The sequence below is a fragment of the Papaver somniferum genome, chromosome 3 (assembly GCF_003573695.1).
Source record: "Papaver somniferum cultivar HN1 chromosome 3, ASM357369v1, whole genome shotgun sequence".
NCBI classification, from domain to species: Eukaryota; Viridiplantae; Streptophyta; class Magnoliopsida; order Ranunculales; family Papaveraceae; genus Papaver; species Papaver somniferum.
In genome coordinates, this window is record NC_039360.1 from 225,566,695 (window position 1) to 225,580,655 (window position 13,961).

A 13,961-nucleotide genomic window follows, 5' to 3' on the forward strand; every position below is an offset into this window, starting at 1 on the left:
ATTGTCTCATCTTGTGTTGATCACTCTTCCTCCAATGAGACATTGGACACAATGGCGAAAGATGAAATGGAGCTCACCAGAATCGCAAAAAAATCTTCTGAGTTTTTTGATCTTCAGAATCATGATCAACTCATCGATGAATTTGAAAAGTCTATTGATCGAGAACGTGTACTCTATAATATTATTGAGTCCTTCTCTAAGGATATTGAGAAACTTCTTCAAGAGAATAATCTACAGCGTGAAAAGATTTCTGATCTTGAAGAGGTTATCAAAGAAGACTCAATTATAGAAAAACGTTTGATCAAGACGCATTCATCTGATCTTGACGGACTCCGTGTTGAAAAAGAGAAGCTAGATGCATCACTTTCACTAGCCCATGAACAGTGTATAACCTTGAAAAAGGAAAACTCCGTCTTAAGAAAAAATTCTTCTGTTCCAAATGTTCCTCTTGACATACAATACATGAAGAAATATCCTCCAAAAGAAGATTGTGTCAAGAAAAGTTTATATAACTTACAATCTTCTCACAGGGCTGTAAAGTTAAAACAGATGCGGTCTGTTGCGTCTTCTCCACGAACCTGTACTTTCTGTGGAAAAGGGAATCACTATGCTATTCGTTGTTTTGTCAGGAAGAAACAAATTTCTAAACTTCGTAATTTTCTTCTTTCCACTATCAATGGGGTAAATAGTCAGTCGACTACTGCAGTGAATCTCATGCTCACAAAACACCAGACAACTTATAAAAATGATCTCCTTCCTAGGAATCATTCCAGGACTTTTGTGCATTCTAGTGGTATAAAGTATTATGCTGCTGATGAAAGCATGACCTGTGCTTATAAGAACAACTCTGGTGAATCTAAGTCTAGAGTTTGGAAACCCATCTCGGAAAATCCTCTTGAACCAATCTCTAGAGGTCCTAGACTCAGTAATCAGAAAGCTCATCCTCTTGAGCCTTCAGGAAGAGCTTTGAGAAATTTTCCTAAAAATGGAAACTGCCATGGGAAGAAAAGAAATGATGAGAGCATATATCCTGGTGGAAATCACAACTACTCTCTCAAAACCTATGGCGAGACTATGTCTCCTTCTGCTACTTAGTAGCATAAAGTTCCATTCTTGTATCTAACTTGAGAGGTACAAGAATGATGTTTGAGAGATGCTCAAGTAATTAGCTGAGTTCATTAGTTTGTATGTTTGATATCTATTGATGTGAGTTTTTAGTATTTCCTTCCTTCTTCACCGTGACCTTTTTTTTAGGGCTGAATTTTTTTGAAAGCGACACAATATGCAGTTTTCCTGGTTGGGTCCATTCTTTGGCGTATGGATTAGTCCACGAACGTCCATATCTCCTCAAGTAACTCTAGAGTTTCCATCTAAGGTGTACACTTGAACATATATATATATTTCATATATGTGTTCATTAATCTTCAAGAAAGGAACTCAATGGAAACTGTTCCCAAATAAGAAGTTAACCCTACTGTAGAGGATGATCTCAAAGGAAGTGATCCTGCTCAAGAGTTTATTCTGAAGAAGATGCTTGAAAAGAAAGAGTATAACTCTTGGGTTGGAGAATCTGTCAAGGATTTAATTCTCGTTCAGAATGAAGTAAAGAACAAACTTGCTAACCTTCAACAGCAGATCAACCAGCTTATTTATGGACAGGCAAAAATCCTTAGTACTCAGAATATCTTGATCAGGAATCAGAAGAAAGTTATTCTTGACTGCGCTAAGGCTCGACACTTTGTTCGCATTGTTGATCAAAAAAATAACGTTCTGACTCGTGAACATGGTGTCTCTACGGTCAACAAAATCAAGGATATCAGTGACTCCTATTTCGATGGACCATTCCAGAGGTATGAAATCATCAAGGAAAACTGAGTTTTATTAGTTGCCTAGTATGTCTTCTTTTTGGTTTAGTTGGAAGAATAACTAGTGCTTGAATAACAATGATTGTGACTACACATAGCTATTATTTTCATCTTCTTGTTTTTTTTTTAGGTTTATTGATATTAAATTCTAAAAATATCTGGAGGATGATGGTTTGAAGTATTTAATCTTTATGATTTGTTATATTGCAATTTGTTATGGGATATTGGTGTTTACGTCCGAGAACTATGTTGTCCCATATTTTGTCAAAAGTAAAGTCGTTCATGATCAGTATTCATGTATTGATTTAAGGATGAATAGACTTTTGACATATACAAAAGTTAAGCCTATATTGTCAATTCTTTGATGGAAGATAGGTTAAAATCTTTTGTGTTCAAGGATTGTGTCTATTAAATATCGCTATGCAAATAGTGATGGAAGATAAAATGAATCCTTGTGTATTCCACAGTATTGATCTTCACTGATCCATATTTTATGTACTACTGTGAGGCTCCGTAATGTGTCTTATATTGAGCACGATACAACCAAGTTGATTAATTTTTGATTAGCTTTGTTGGTTGTTCCGTAAGGTACTTTATGTTGAGAATTCTTGAACTAAATTAATCATCTTGTTTGGTTATTTAGTTATTGCTCCATAAGTCTTTTTATGTCGAGCAAAAAAAAAATGGCAATTAAATTGATTACTTTTGTAATTAGTTTGGTTGTGTATTCCAATTAGATTAATTATGGGTTCTCTTGTAGTTAATCGAGTTGAGTATTTTCATACTCCGTAAGATTCCTCTTATGTTGAGTATATGAACGACTATCCTGCTCATTTTCTAATGGTTATGTTAATCGTATGCTCCATAAGTTCTCTTATGTCGAGCATAATCAATTAAGTTGATCACTTTTGTGTTTAATTTGATTGTGTATTCCGATTAAATTAATCATGGGTTTACTTGTGATTAATTTCATTGAGTTTTTGGATATAGAAAATCATTCTCATGGTTTTTGGTGTCCAATAAAAATCCTTCTTTTCTTTTGAAATTGAGGCCGCTCTTGTTGTTCCCTTGGGAATGACATCAAATGGGGGAGATTTCTTTTGAACTTGTGCTTAATGGTCATATCTTGAGGGGTGTGCGGCTGTGGAATCTTAAAGGGGTTATCTTGTATCTTTAAACTCCTTGATGAATGCTATTAGCTTCGGCTATATGGTTGCATCTAAATTAGATGGTGTGTATTTTTTCTTTTAGTCATGAAATGTCTCTTACGGAAATTTCATTATGATCTCGTTCTTGTACCTTTGCCAATTTTATTGACAAAAAGGGGGAGAATTAGTATGTAGTTCACACTACAAATACATATGGTTTTCAGATCATTGTGTAAGGGGGAGTGGTTTCCATGTGAGATGGAGTATTGACTAAGGGGGAGTGATACATATCACCATAGTATTATTGTTGAAGTTGTGATACAATTGTACTTTGACACTGTGTAATAATACTATGACACTGTATAACAATGATCGAGACCGATGCTTTATCATTGTTATATCTACGGATCTTCAACAACGGTGATGCTAAACTTACAACATTTGGGATCATTGGAGTACTTGGAAGTGACGAAGATTTCGAGGAATGTTGAAGATTAGACATGTGGAATAGGAGCTATTAAAGTTTCTTTATCTTTTTTGTATTCCATATGTATTGATAGTTTTGTCACTAAAATTGACAAAGAGGGAGATTGTTAGAGCATTGCTCGGTCGAACTCGCATGCGTTGCTATCTCAAGCATGTTTGTCAATGTTAGTGATCAAAACTATAAGTCTTGATTTCTAGTCTACTATAGCTAAGTCTCGGACTAGGATAGAAAGTGTAGTTGAGCTCAAGGACTTCATGGGGATTCATCATACAAGAAGAAGAACTACTCAAGGAACGGGTGGAACTTCTCGACAAAAAGGTATGTGAAGACTTGAACTTATCTGTCACTCAAAAGTCTATCTACTCTATCTCCTACTTCTTGAGACAAAAAGTCGTATGCTACATATAGACTTAGATTATACACATTTGGTATTTCGAGCCGAGTATACCTCGCCTATCTATATCTCGAAATATGTGTTGGTAAGCGTTTCGCTTCGACCATGTTTATCTTTACCTAGTGCCGTAAGTCATGATATGTTTCAATCACTTTGAAAATCGCTTTGACGAGAAATGGTGTAACAACTGTATAACGTCCTCTAAGAATGTTTCAATAATAGGAATGAGAGTTTAGATTACATAACCAATGATGGACATAAGTATTGTTGTGGAAACACATATGTGCATAAGTCCTATCCCTTGAACCAAAGTTTGCGAACTTTGTTGATCAAGAGAAACCGGAAGAATGGCTTGTTGCCAAGTCCGCGAACTGCCGAACTTCTCATCCCGAGAAATTCTGCTGGAGTTGACAAACTTGTTGCATGAGTACCAGTCCGCGAACCGGCGGAAAGTCTTTGCGGATATTTTCTGCTGGAGTTTGTAAACTCTGCCCGGTTTCTTAAGTCCGCGAACCTAGTGTGTGAACTTAAGAAGGTTATATAATTGAAGATGATTTCTGAACTTAAACTTATAAAGACTAAGGAATGCAATTTGCAAACCGTGGTTATAAAGTTCATGAACCGATTCGAGTGTATCAAATCATCTTTACTTCAATTGTATCTTGTGTAGTACATAAGATTTCCTTGCAATTGAATAACTCTCTAACTAGATCATTTGAGTCATTTGAACTAGTTATGGTGAAGAAGAATATGGTTGGTATGAAATGCTCATATGGCTAACCTTTTGGTTAACTATTGTTGAACCAACAATGTACAGTTTGGGTACAGTTAACAAACCTAGAAGCGTGCAGTTCATTTGTGTATAACAAGCTAAGTTTTCGATCTAACGGTTGAGAAATATTAGCTTGAATCTAAATCAGGTTTTCATCTAACGGTGGATATTGTTTGCTTTGTGACCAGGGCGAAACCCTGATTTGAAAGACTATGTAAGGGGACATCTAGCAACTATGCAAAACTAATCCCCACACCTCACTGTGATACTAGTTTGCGTGCCAGAGTCGTTTCTCCTTTAACCTTTGGTTTTCTTCTTCTAAAAACAGGTTAACGACTTAAAGACTTCATTGGGATTGTGAAGACAGACCGATACTACTTTTATCGTAGTTGTGTGATCTAAGCTTGCATCTTCTATCGTACGAGTACAATCAGATTGATTGGCTTGAGATTAATATCTCCGATAGGAAAGTTATAAAAAGTAGTCACAAACATTTCCGTGTCATTGTTTGTGATTCCGCAACATATTGTTTCGCTGCCATACGATTAAGATTGTTGTGAGGTGATTGATTTATCTAGGCTGTTCTTCGGGAATATAAGACCGGATTATCAATTGGTTCCTGTTCACCTTGATTATTGTCAAAATACGGAACAAAACTTTAGGGTTTTTCTGTGGGAGACAGATTGATCCTTTGATAGACTTGTCTATGTGAGATAGATTTGTTTATTGTTAAAGCCTGCGATTTTGGTCGTAGCAACTCTTAGTTGTGGGTGAGATCAGCTAAGGGAATAAAGTGCGCAGTATCCTGCTGGGATCAGAGGCGTAGGGAGTACAACTGTACCTTGGATCAGCGGGAGACTGATTTGAGTTCAATTACAGTCCATTCCGAAGTTAGCTTGGAGTAGGCTAGTCTCTGTAGCGGCTTAATACAGTGTGTGTTCAACTGGACTAGGTCCCGGGGTTTTTCTGCATTTGCGGTTTCCTCATTAACAAAATTTCTGGTGTCTGTGTTATTTCAGTTTCCGCATTATATTTTTTTATCTTTATAATTGAAATAATACAGGTTGTGCGCTAGATCATCAATTAGAGTAATCCAAACTTTGGTTGTTGATTGTCATTGATTGATCCTTGGATATTATTCTTTGGTACCATCCAAGTTATTCCTTGTGTTTGATTAAAGACTCGCTGATTTCTATTAGCTCGAGTAAATCAAAACAAGAGACATATATTAACTCCCTGAGATACTTTTACCTAGATTGAGTCTGACTGTCTAGTTGATTCTCTAGAAAGTTTTTCGAAGTTAGTCCATACAGATTGCTAAGCGAAATATTGGGTGGTATTGTTAGACCCCCGCTTTTTCAATATTTATCTATTCTAGTAGAATTTTCTGTGTGAGACAGATTTGTCAATCAAGTCTTCGACTTTGGGTCGTAGCAACTCTTAGTTGTGGGCGAGATCAGCTAAGGGAATCAAGTGCGTAGTATCCTGCTGGGATCAGAGACGTAAGGAGCGCAACTGTACCTTGAATCAGTGTGAGATTGATTGGGGGTTCAACTACAGTCCCGTCCGAAGTTCATTGGTAGTAGTCTAGTGTCTGTAGCGGCTTAATACAGTATGGTGTCCAAATCTGGACTAGGTCCTAGAGTTTTTCTCCATTTGTAATTTCCTAGTTAACATAACTTTTGGTGTCTGTTATTTTTTTTCCGCATTGTAATTTGTTATATAATTGAAATATCACAGGTTGTGCGTTGAATCGATCAATTGGGAAATCCCACCTTTGTTTGTTGATTGAAATTGATTGATCCTTGAACATTGGTCTTTGGTACCGTTCAAGTTATTATTCTTATATTCAATCAGGCTCACATATTCTTATTTGTTTGATTGCGGATTGAATTGAGAGATTGAGATATAACTCTTCGATATACTTTTATTAAGATTGAGTCTGACTGCCTAGTCGATTCTCTTGAAAGTATATTGGAGTTAGTCCATACAGATAAGCAAAATATTGGGTGAGGTTGTTAGACCCCCGCTTTTTCAATTGGTATCAGAGCAGGCAAACACATTTAATACCTCATAAGTTTTTGTTTGTAGCGATCTGAATCTATGGACTGTAGTGTTATCTCTGATAATGCAACACCAGTTCAGATTTACTCTAATTTGGTTCAAAATCTTGAAGCATCCAAGATATGTCCCTCATCTTCTCCTTTGAATGAATCTGGGTTCAACTAGGAAAAACGCATAGATGAACAGTTGGATGATCTTTCAGATGAAAGTGGATTCAAAAGAAGGAAAAAGTGTTGGTGAGGAAGTCTCTCAATATATCAAGCTTTTTGACCATGTTTTAAAAGAAAAGAAGTCAACAGCTTGTTTAGCTGAGTATCTGGCACCTCTCTGTCAAGAAAACAGAATACTAAGAAAACTCTTTAAAGGTTATGATTGTGGCTACAAACTCTCTACCGTTAAAGATCGAGAAGAAGTTGTACGTTCAAAAGGTTCAAAATGTGATAATCTTCTTCGGAATCTCTTTGTGTTGAAAGAAAGACTTGCAGAATCTGAAGCAAGGCATGAATCTCAACAAAAATGTTTTAATGGCAGAGAAATCAGTCTTCTCGCCAGAGAAAAACTTTTGGAGACTGATCTAGCTGCTGATCTTGATAAGGTAAATTCACTGGAAGAGAATATAACAAGATTCAATTCTAGCTCTACAAAATTATCTTATATGCTGGGATCATGTAAAGAACATCGTGATACACGTGGTCTGTGATATAAAGGAATAAACACTCCAAGTACTAGTAAGATCAATTTTTTCTGGGCTAATGACAAATCTCTAAGTGAAAAACCTTCTTCAGCAGCTGATGTGTCAAAGAACAAGGATTGTCCACCTTCGAAATCAACTCACATGAGAACAGTCAAGAACAATTCCTTCAACTGTTATTATTGCGGAAACATAAGACACCTTGAAAGGAGATGTCGTTTCCTACTAAGGAATGAAAAACTTCATAACATTCTTGTATGGATATCTAAAGAAGTAATTAAACCTGTTTCTCATGTAGATGGAGTAAAAGGTCTTGTTTGCAATCAAGAAAAATACCGTGATGAGCCAAATCTTGATTATGATTATGACAAAAAAATCGCCTACAATTGTAGAAGAAAGATTGTTAGGAGGACAACTGACTCTTTAAATTACTCTGAGAAGAGAAAAAGTCACAGGAGGAAGAAAAAATGTTCGAATTCCCTTCCTATATCTAAAGAAAGTCTTGAACCCAAGATGTCTGCTCCATATTTCATTCATATCAATAATCGAGTCTCGGATCTCAAGACAAGTATAAACATACTCAAATGGAGCATTAAGAAGGCAAGGAAGGTGTAAGGATCCTCAAGCTCGTCAAAGTTATTATACTAGTCAAGAGACGAATTAGTCGATAAAAACTCGATTAATTTAACACGAACGTTAATTAATAGGATTAATCTAACAACGATCTATTTACAAAATTAGTACCATCGGTTAGATCTCGAAAAGTTACGCAGAATGGACTACTCGAACGCGTCATTCAGATACCGGACAAAGAAGATATCATCGGATCAGTATGAAAGGTAGAAATATCATTTTATATCTTAATCGCTTGCCTTTCCTTTTATGTTTCTCGGGTTCCTTTATCATCTGCGTTTGGCCTTATCCCATGAAGATCAGAGAAGATAAACTCATTTTTTCTTCTTCTTCTTCTTCTTCTTCTTCTCCTTTCTCGTTTCTTCTTCTTCTTCTTCTTCTTTCCTCTTTCTTCTTCTTCTTCTTCTGCTTCTCCCCTGTTTTTTGTCTGCCGATATTTTGTGAATTAAAAGAGGATTTTGAGATCGAATAAAGAGTAAAAATATCATGCAAAGGTTGATGGTGGTAGTTTTGGTTGATGTACTGAAATCAAACCCAACAGAAAAAGTGAAACAGAGAATTATAATTAGGGTTTGAAATTGATGTTGAGATTATTGAGAAATCGATAAGTTAAACGAGATGTTAACAGATGAATAAAGCTTGGGTTGATACTAATTGAAGTTCTGTAGTCGTTTTAGAGATGAATCAAAGAATTAGGGTTTCATGAGAATTGCATAAGGGGATAAGAAGATGAAATTGAAGGTCTAAGGAAGTAATTAGAGATGGGGTTGGTTGAATTGCGGAGTTGAATGGATGTTATGAACTCGAATTAGGGATTAATAATCGATGTAGGGTTCATCCGAGGGTTGATGATGATGATAAAGACTTAGGGTTTCTGCATGTGGTGTTGGAGTTCGATTTGAGTAAGAATTAAGAAGATATAAAAGGAATTACAAGATGGGTTTGCTTAATTGAAGAGCTGATTGATGTTTTGAGCTTGAATTAGAGATTGGAGACAGTTAGGGTTCATGTGTTCTTCCCCAAATTGAAATTAGGGTTTGAGTAGATCGGTCTGGTAATTTGGCAATTCAGAAGATGATTAAGCTTGGTAAGTCCACAACTGTTCTAATTTCGGTACTTTGAATCCAGTTGATTAAGGTATTTGGTTCATTTGATTTAGAATAGAACCTGGACTGAGATAAGTGTAGAATTGAGTTTTGTTTATGGTATAGAGTTGTACTTGTGATCATTCTGAAGTTGCAGGTGTAGATAATTAAGGTAATTCATGTTGATGTTGTAGCTGTTGTGGTATGTTGAACTACAGGGAACATGAAGTGGATGTTAACGTTGAGTTTTTGTGGTAATTGAAGTTTGATTGTGACTCTCAAATGGAGTCTGGGGTGACGGTTAGGTGGTGGTGATGTTAGAGTTGCAGAGAATGTGAGTGGATAGATATAGGGCAATGTCTGTGTGTTTGGGATTGCTGAACTGGAGTTTGTTGTGCTGATGCTAATTCAGTCAGGGAATTAGTCTTGCAGTTGTTGGTTTGAAGTAGTGAACTTGTATAACATATGGTTTTGTTGAGATGAGCTGTAGATAATGGAGTTTACAAGAATATGAGATTGATTGTAGCTTGTGCGTCGGTATGCAGTAGTGGCTTTGCAGGCCTATAGGTGGTGATACTACAATCTGGTGAAGTGGTGGTGGTATGTTGATGGATACAAGGAATGGGAGAAGCTGAGTATATCTTAATTGTAATGCAGATAGGAGGTGTAAGTGGAACTGTCAATTGTAAGCCGGTGTTTGGAGTGGAAGTGTTATGTTGGCAATGGTAATTGTATAATCACACTGCGAAGTCTTATTGAAAGCTTGCAACTGCATTTGCAGGTAAAGCTAAGTTTGTAGTTGAAGTTTAATTGATATGTATATGTTTTTGTTGTAATGAGCTTTGTAGCTTTAATTTGATTGAATTTGAAATGATAAGAAGAAGGTTATGTTATAGAAATTGAAGCTGAAATAGCTTAGGTCTTGTGCTGTTAGTCATCCCAGTCAGTGTCTGACTTAGCTGACTCAGTTAATTTGACTGAGTTGAATCGTATTGACCCACTGAGTTACCTGTCTTGACCCGAATTGACTCATTTGACCGATTTAGACTTGACCATTGGACAAGGACTTGACCTTGACTGGACGTTTACTGTTAGAGACCGTTGACTGTTAGTATGACCGTTAAGTTTGACTTGTAGTTGACTCAGATGGACTGGACCTTAGTTTAATGGGCTGGTTTAGAGAACTTGGGCTTAGAACCATTAGATAAACTTGTATGATTCTTGTGTGAGCCATTTTGGATATATTCTTAGAGTTCTTGTGTGATTAACAGTTAGTCTATTAACAACGATCGATTCGAAGGATGAACCAGTGGATCGTGGATCTCAAGGTAGGCGTGACTTGTCATCAAAAGAGGTGGGAATACTTTAACTCTTTTGAAACCATTGTTGTTTTGTTTTACAAAAGTTTATGTTTATCAACTCATACATTGTCTGTCATGCATTCCATGCTTTATATAAACTGCATTATGATAATTATGTCGATTCTTTGAATCTTTCCATGAAATGGAAAGGACTTGTAAGGTATGTCATTATGAATTGTTATGGGAAATGAGAATTTCCACATGTGGTATATAGGGTACGCTCCTTCACATTTATATCTACATGAATTCAGCCTTTATGCTTATATCGGTCGACAGTTTGCGAGTTTGGAATTGTCGACATCCATATGTACGATTAGGTGTGGAGTTGCGAGTTCGGAATTGCACAACCATATTATACATTGTTTGACGAAGGAGTTTGTCCATATACATGTTTGTGCATGTCAGTGACTTAGTCACTGATGTTTGGGAAAACATTAATTGTTTTCCAAATCTTGCTCATGATTTCTTTAAAGTTAAATGTTATTCCTACTGCGCACTCTGTGCTCACCCTTTTCCACTTTCAGTTTCAAAGACAGATCAGAGTTGCACAACGAAAGCTTCGAGGAGTTGACTCCGTTAATTAGGTAAATATTGCTATGTTTATTATGTTGTGAATTTTATTTGCAAACCAAATGACTATTGTATATGTATCATTTGAAAGGAGTTCTTGTATATATATATATATTTATGAGCGGGGTTAGTTTTGGGTTAAGTTTTGTAGAAGATTTCTTAATTGAATGTTTAAGTAAATGATTTAGATTCATAGTGCCTCTTTATTTAGTTTAATCTGTTGGTTTAGTTAGCTGCTAGCTTAGGGGTCGCTACAGAAGGCAGCAGGTTCAGGTATGCTATGTTCTCCTATGTTTAAATCCTTTTCGACTAACCCTATTGACTTTTATGAAAAACTTCATGCAGGAAAGAAAGAAGAAGTCAATATTCTTGATGAGAAAAATGTTCATCAATGTACAACTTGACTGCTCAGTGTAGCGTCCTCCTTGTAATGATGGGAGGATGCTCATAATTCTCAAGAAGATCGTTTGTTTTGAGAAAGTAGTCGTTGGTGTATTATTCTTTTCATTATATTTTTTAATAATGATCAATACTGTTGAGCCTTGCTCCAGCATATTGCAGTATGTAATACTTTTGATCTTTAACTCTTGAGAATATTTCTTACTTGACTAGAAGTTCTTGTTTTTCTTTCTATTGACCAATTATTTGTTGTTTATCAACAATTATCTTATGTTCTTTTGAACGGAAGCTGTCGTCAATGTGTTTAGAATGTGTTTTTGACCAAAAACTATTTCTAAATTTGGCTCCATTACTCTCTTAGTCTTGTACCAAGTCTGAGACCTATATGCACGTATACCTGACCCATATGGAACATATACGAATAACCCTAGGGTTTTCCTATATATGTATCATTCTTCTTTTGATACATACACGTTCTGTAACGTCAAAGAGTTCCCCCTGAACTTTTTTCGTGTGTGCAAAATGGATGGATGCAACAAGAAAGACGAAGTTGAGAAGGGAAAGGCAATCGAGTTTCACGAAAAACCTATTTTCATAACCTGCTATCATGCAGTTGATCATGAAAAAAACTGCCAGTTCAGATGTCATCACAACTGGTAGGAAATCTTCTTCGATATTTTGATGTCGTTCGTGAACAACTTGGAATTGCAACAAGGAATCTTGAATTTCTGAAAAAACGAACTGAAGAAAGCAACTGATGAACTAGTCTATGTTCGGTCTATGGTTGCTGATCATGTCTGACGTTTTTCGAATTATGTTCTCTAAGAGTGGTTCTTATTGTCTAGGAAACTTCTTATGAGAATTTATTCTTGTGTTTTAAGAAGGATAACTAGGGTTTGGAATAACAATTATTGTGAGTACACATAACTATTTCCAACGATTTTCATCTTGCAATGTTTTTAGATTTATTTGTTTAAATTCTAAAGTTTATTTGGAAGATGATTTTGCAGTATTAATCTTTATGGTTTCATATATTGCAACTTGTTATGGGATATGTGTGTTTGCGTCCGTGAACTATGATTGTACCATACGTGCTCAAAAGTTATCTCTATTATATGTCAGTACGAAAATATTGATAAAATATAGAATGAATTTTTGAGAACAAAAATTAAGCCTATTGTATCATTATGCAAATATTGATGGAAGATAGGATGAAATTTTGTTTACAAAGATTAAGTCTATTATATATCATTGTGCAATTGGTGATGAAAGATAGAATGAATCTTTGTTTATTCCGCAATATTGATCTTCCCTGATCCATATCATTATGTAAATACTGTGTGGCTCCGTAAGTTTTCTTATGTGAGCATTTCCGATTAAATTAATCATGCGTTCTCTTGTGGTTAATTTAACTGAGATTTTTGGATAGAAATTCATGTCTCATGTGGTTTGTTAATGTCCAAAAAAACCTTTCTTTTCTTGTGAAAGTAAGGTCGCTCTTGTTGTTCTTTCGGGAATGACATTTTATGGGGGAGAATTCTTAATTGAACTTGTGCTTAATTGCCAAATCTTTATGGGGAGTGCGGCTATGGAATATTATAGGGGTCATCTTGTATCTTTATAAACTCCTTGATGAATGCATTTAGTTTCGGCTATATGATTGCATCTAAAAAGGTTGATATATGCTTTTCTTTTGGTCATGAAGTATCTAATTTTCGTACCTTTGCCAATTTTATTGACAAAAGGGGGAGAATTAATGTGTAGTTCACACTACGAATACATATGGTTTTCGGATCATTATGTAAGGGGGAGTGATACATATCACCATATTATTGTTGTCGAAGTTGTGATACAATTGAACTTTGATGATGTGTAATAATATTATGAAACTGTATAACAATGATTGAGAGCTATTGTTTTCTCATTGTTATTGCTACGGATCTTCAACAACTACGATGCTGAATTGAACATCTATGGAATCATGGGAGTACTTGGAAGTGATGAAGATTTCGAGTACTATTGGAGAACCAAGGAGATCAAGCATTTGGATGAGAAGCCAAAAAGTTTTATTTATTTTGTAATCCATATGTATTGATAGTTTTGTCACTAAAATTGACAAATGGAGGTATTATTAGAGCATTGCTCGGTCGAACTCGCAAGCGTTGCTATATCAAGCTTGTTTGTCAAGTTTAGTTGCCAAAACTATAAGTCTTGATTTCTAGTCTACTTATAGCTAAGTTTCGGATTAGGATAGTATGTGTAGTTGAGCTATAACCTCCACAACGTTTATCAAATGAAGAGAAGAACTACTCAAGGGAACTTGCGGAACTTCATCGACAAAAGGTATGTGGAGACTTGAATTTATCTATCACTCAGAAGTCTTGAAAATGTGGGTGGCTAACAACCACACCTAACAATTCGTTTGGCAATCTGAGAGGACTTACTCTAATATACTTTCTAGAGAATCAACTAGACAGTCAGACTCAATCTAG

General features: G+C 35.8%; 1 long non-coding RNA gene across 1 annotated transcript; it reads left to right on the forward strand.

Annotated features, from left to right (window-relative positions):
* Positions 1 to 10,873: 10,873 nt before the first annotated feature.
* LOC113362185 lies at positions 10,874 to 11,740 on the forward strand. Its single transcript, XR_003365596.1, has 2 exons — positions 10,874 to 11,084; positions 11,416 to 11,740. It is a non-coding gene; the product is annotated as an uncharacterized LOC113362185 (long non-coding RNA).
* Positions 11,741 to 13,961: the final 2,221 nt, after the last annotated feature.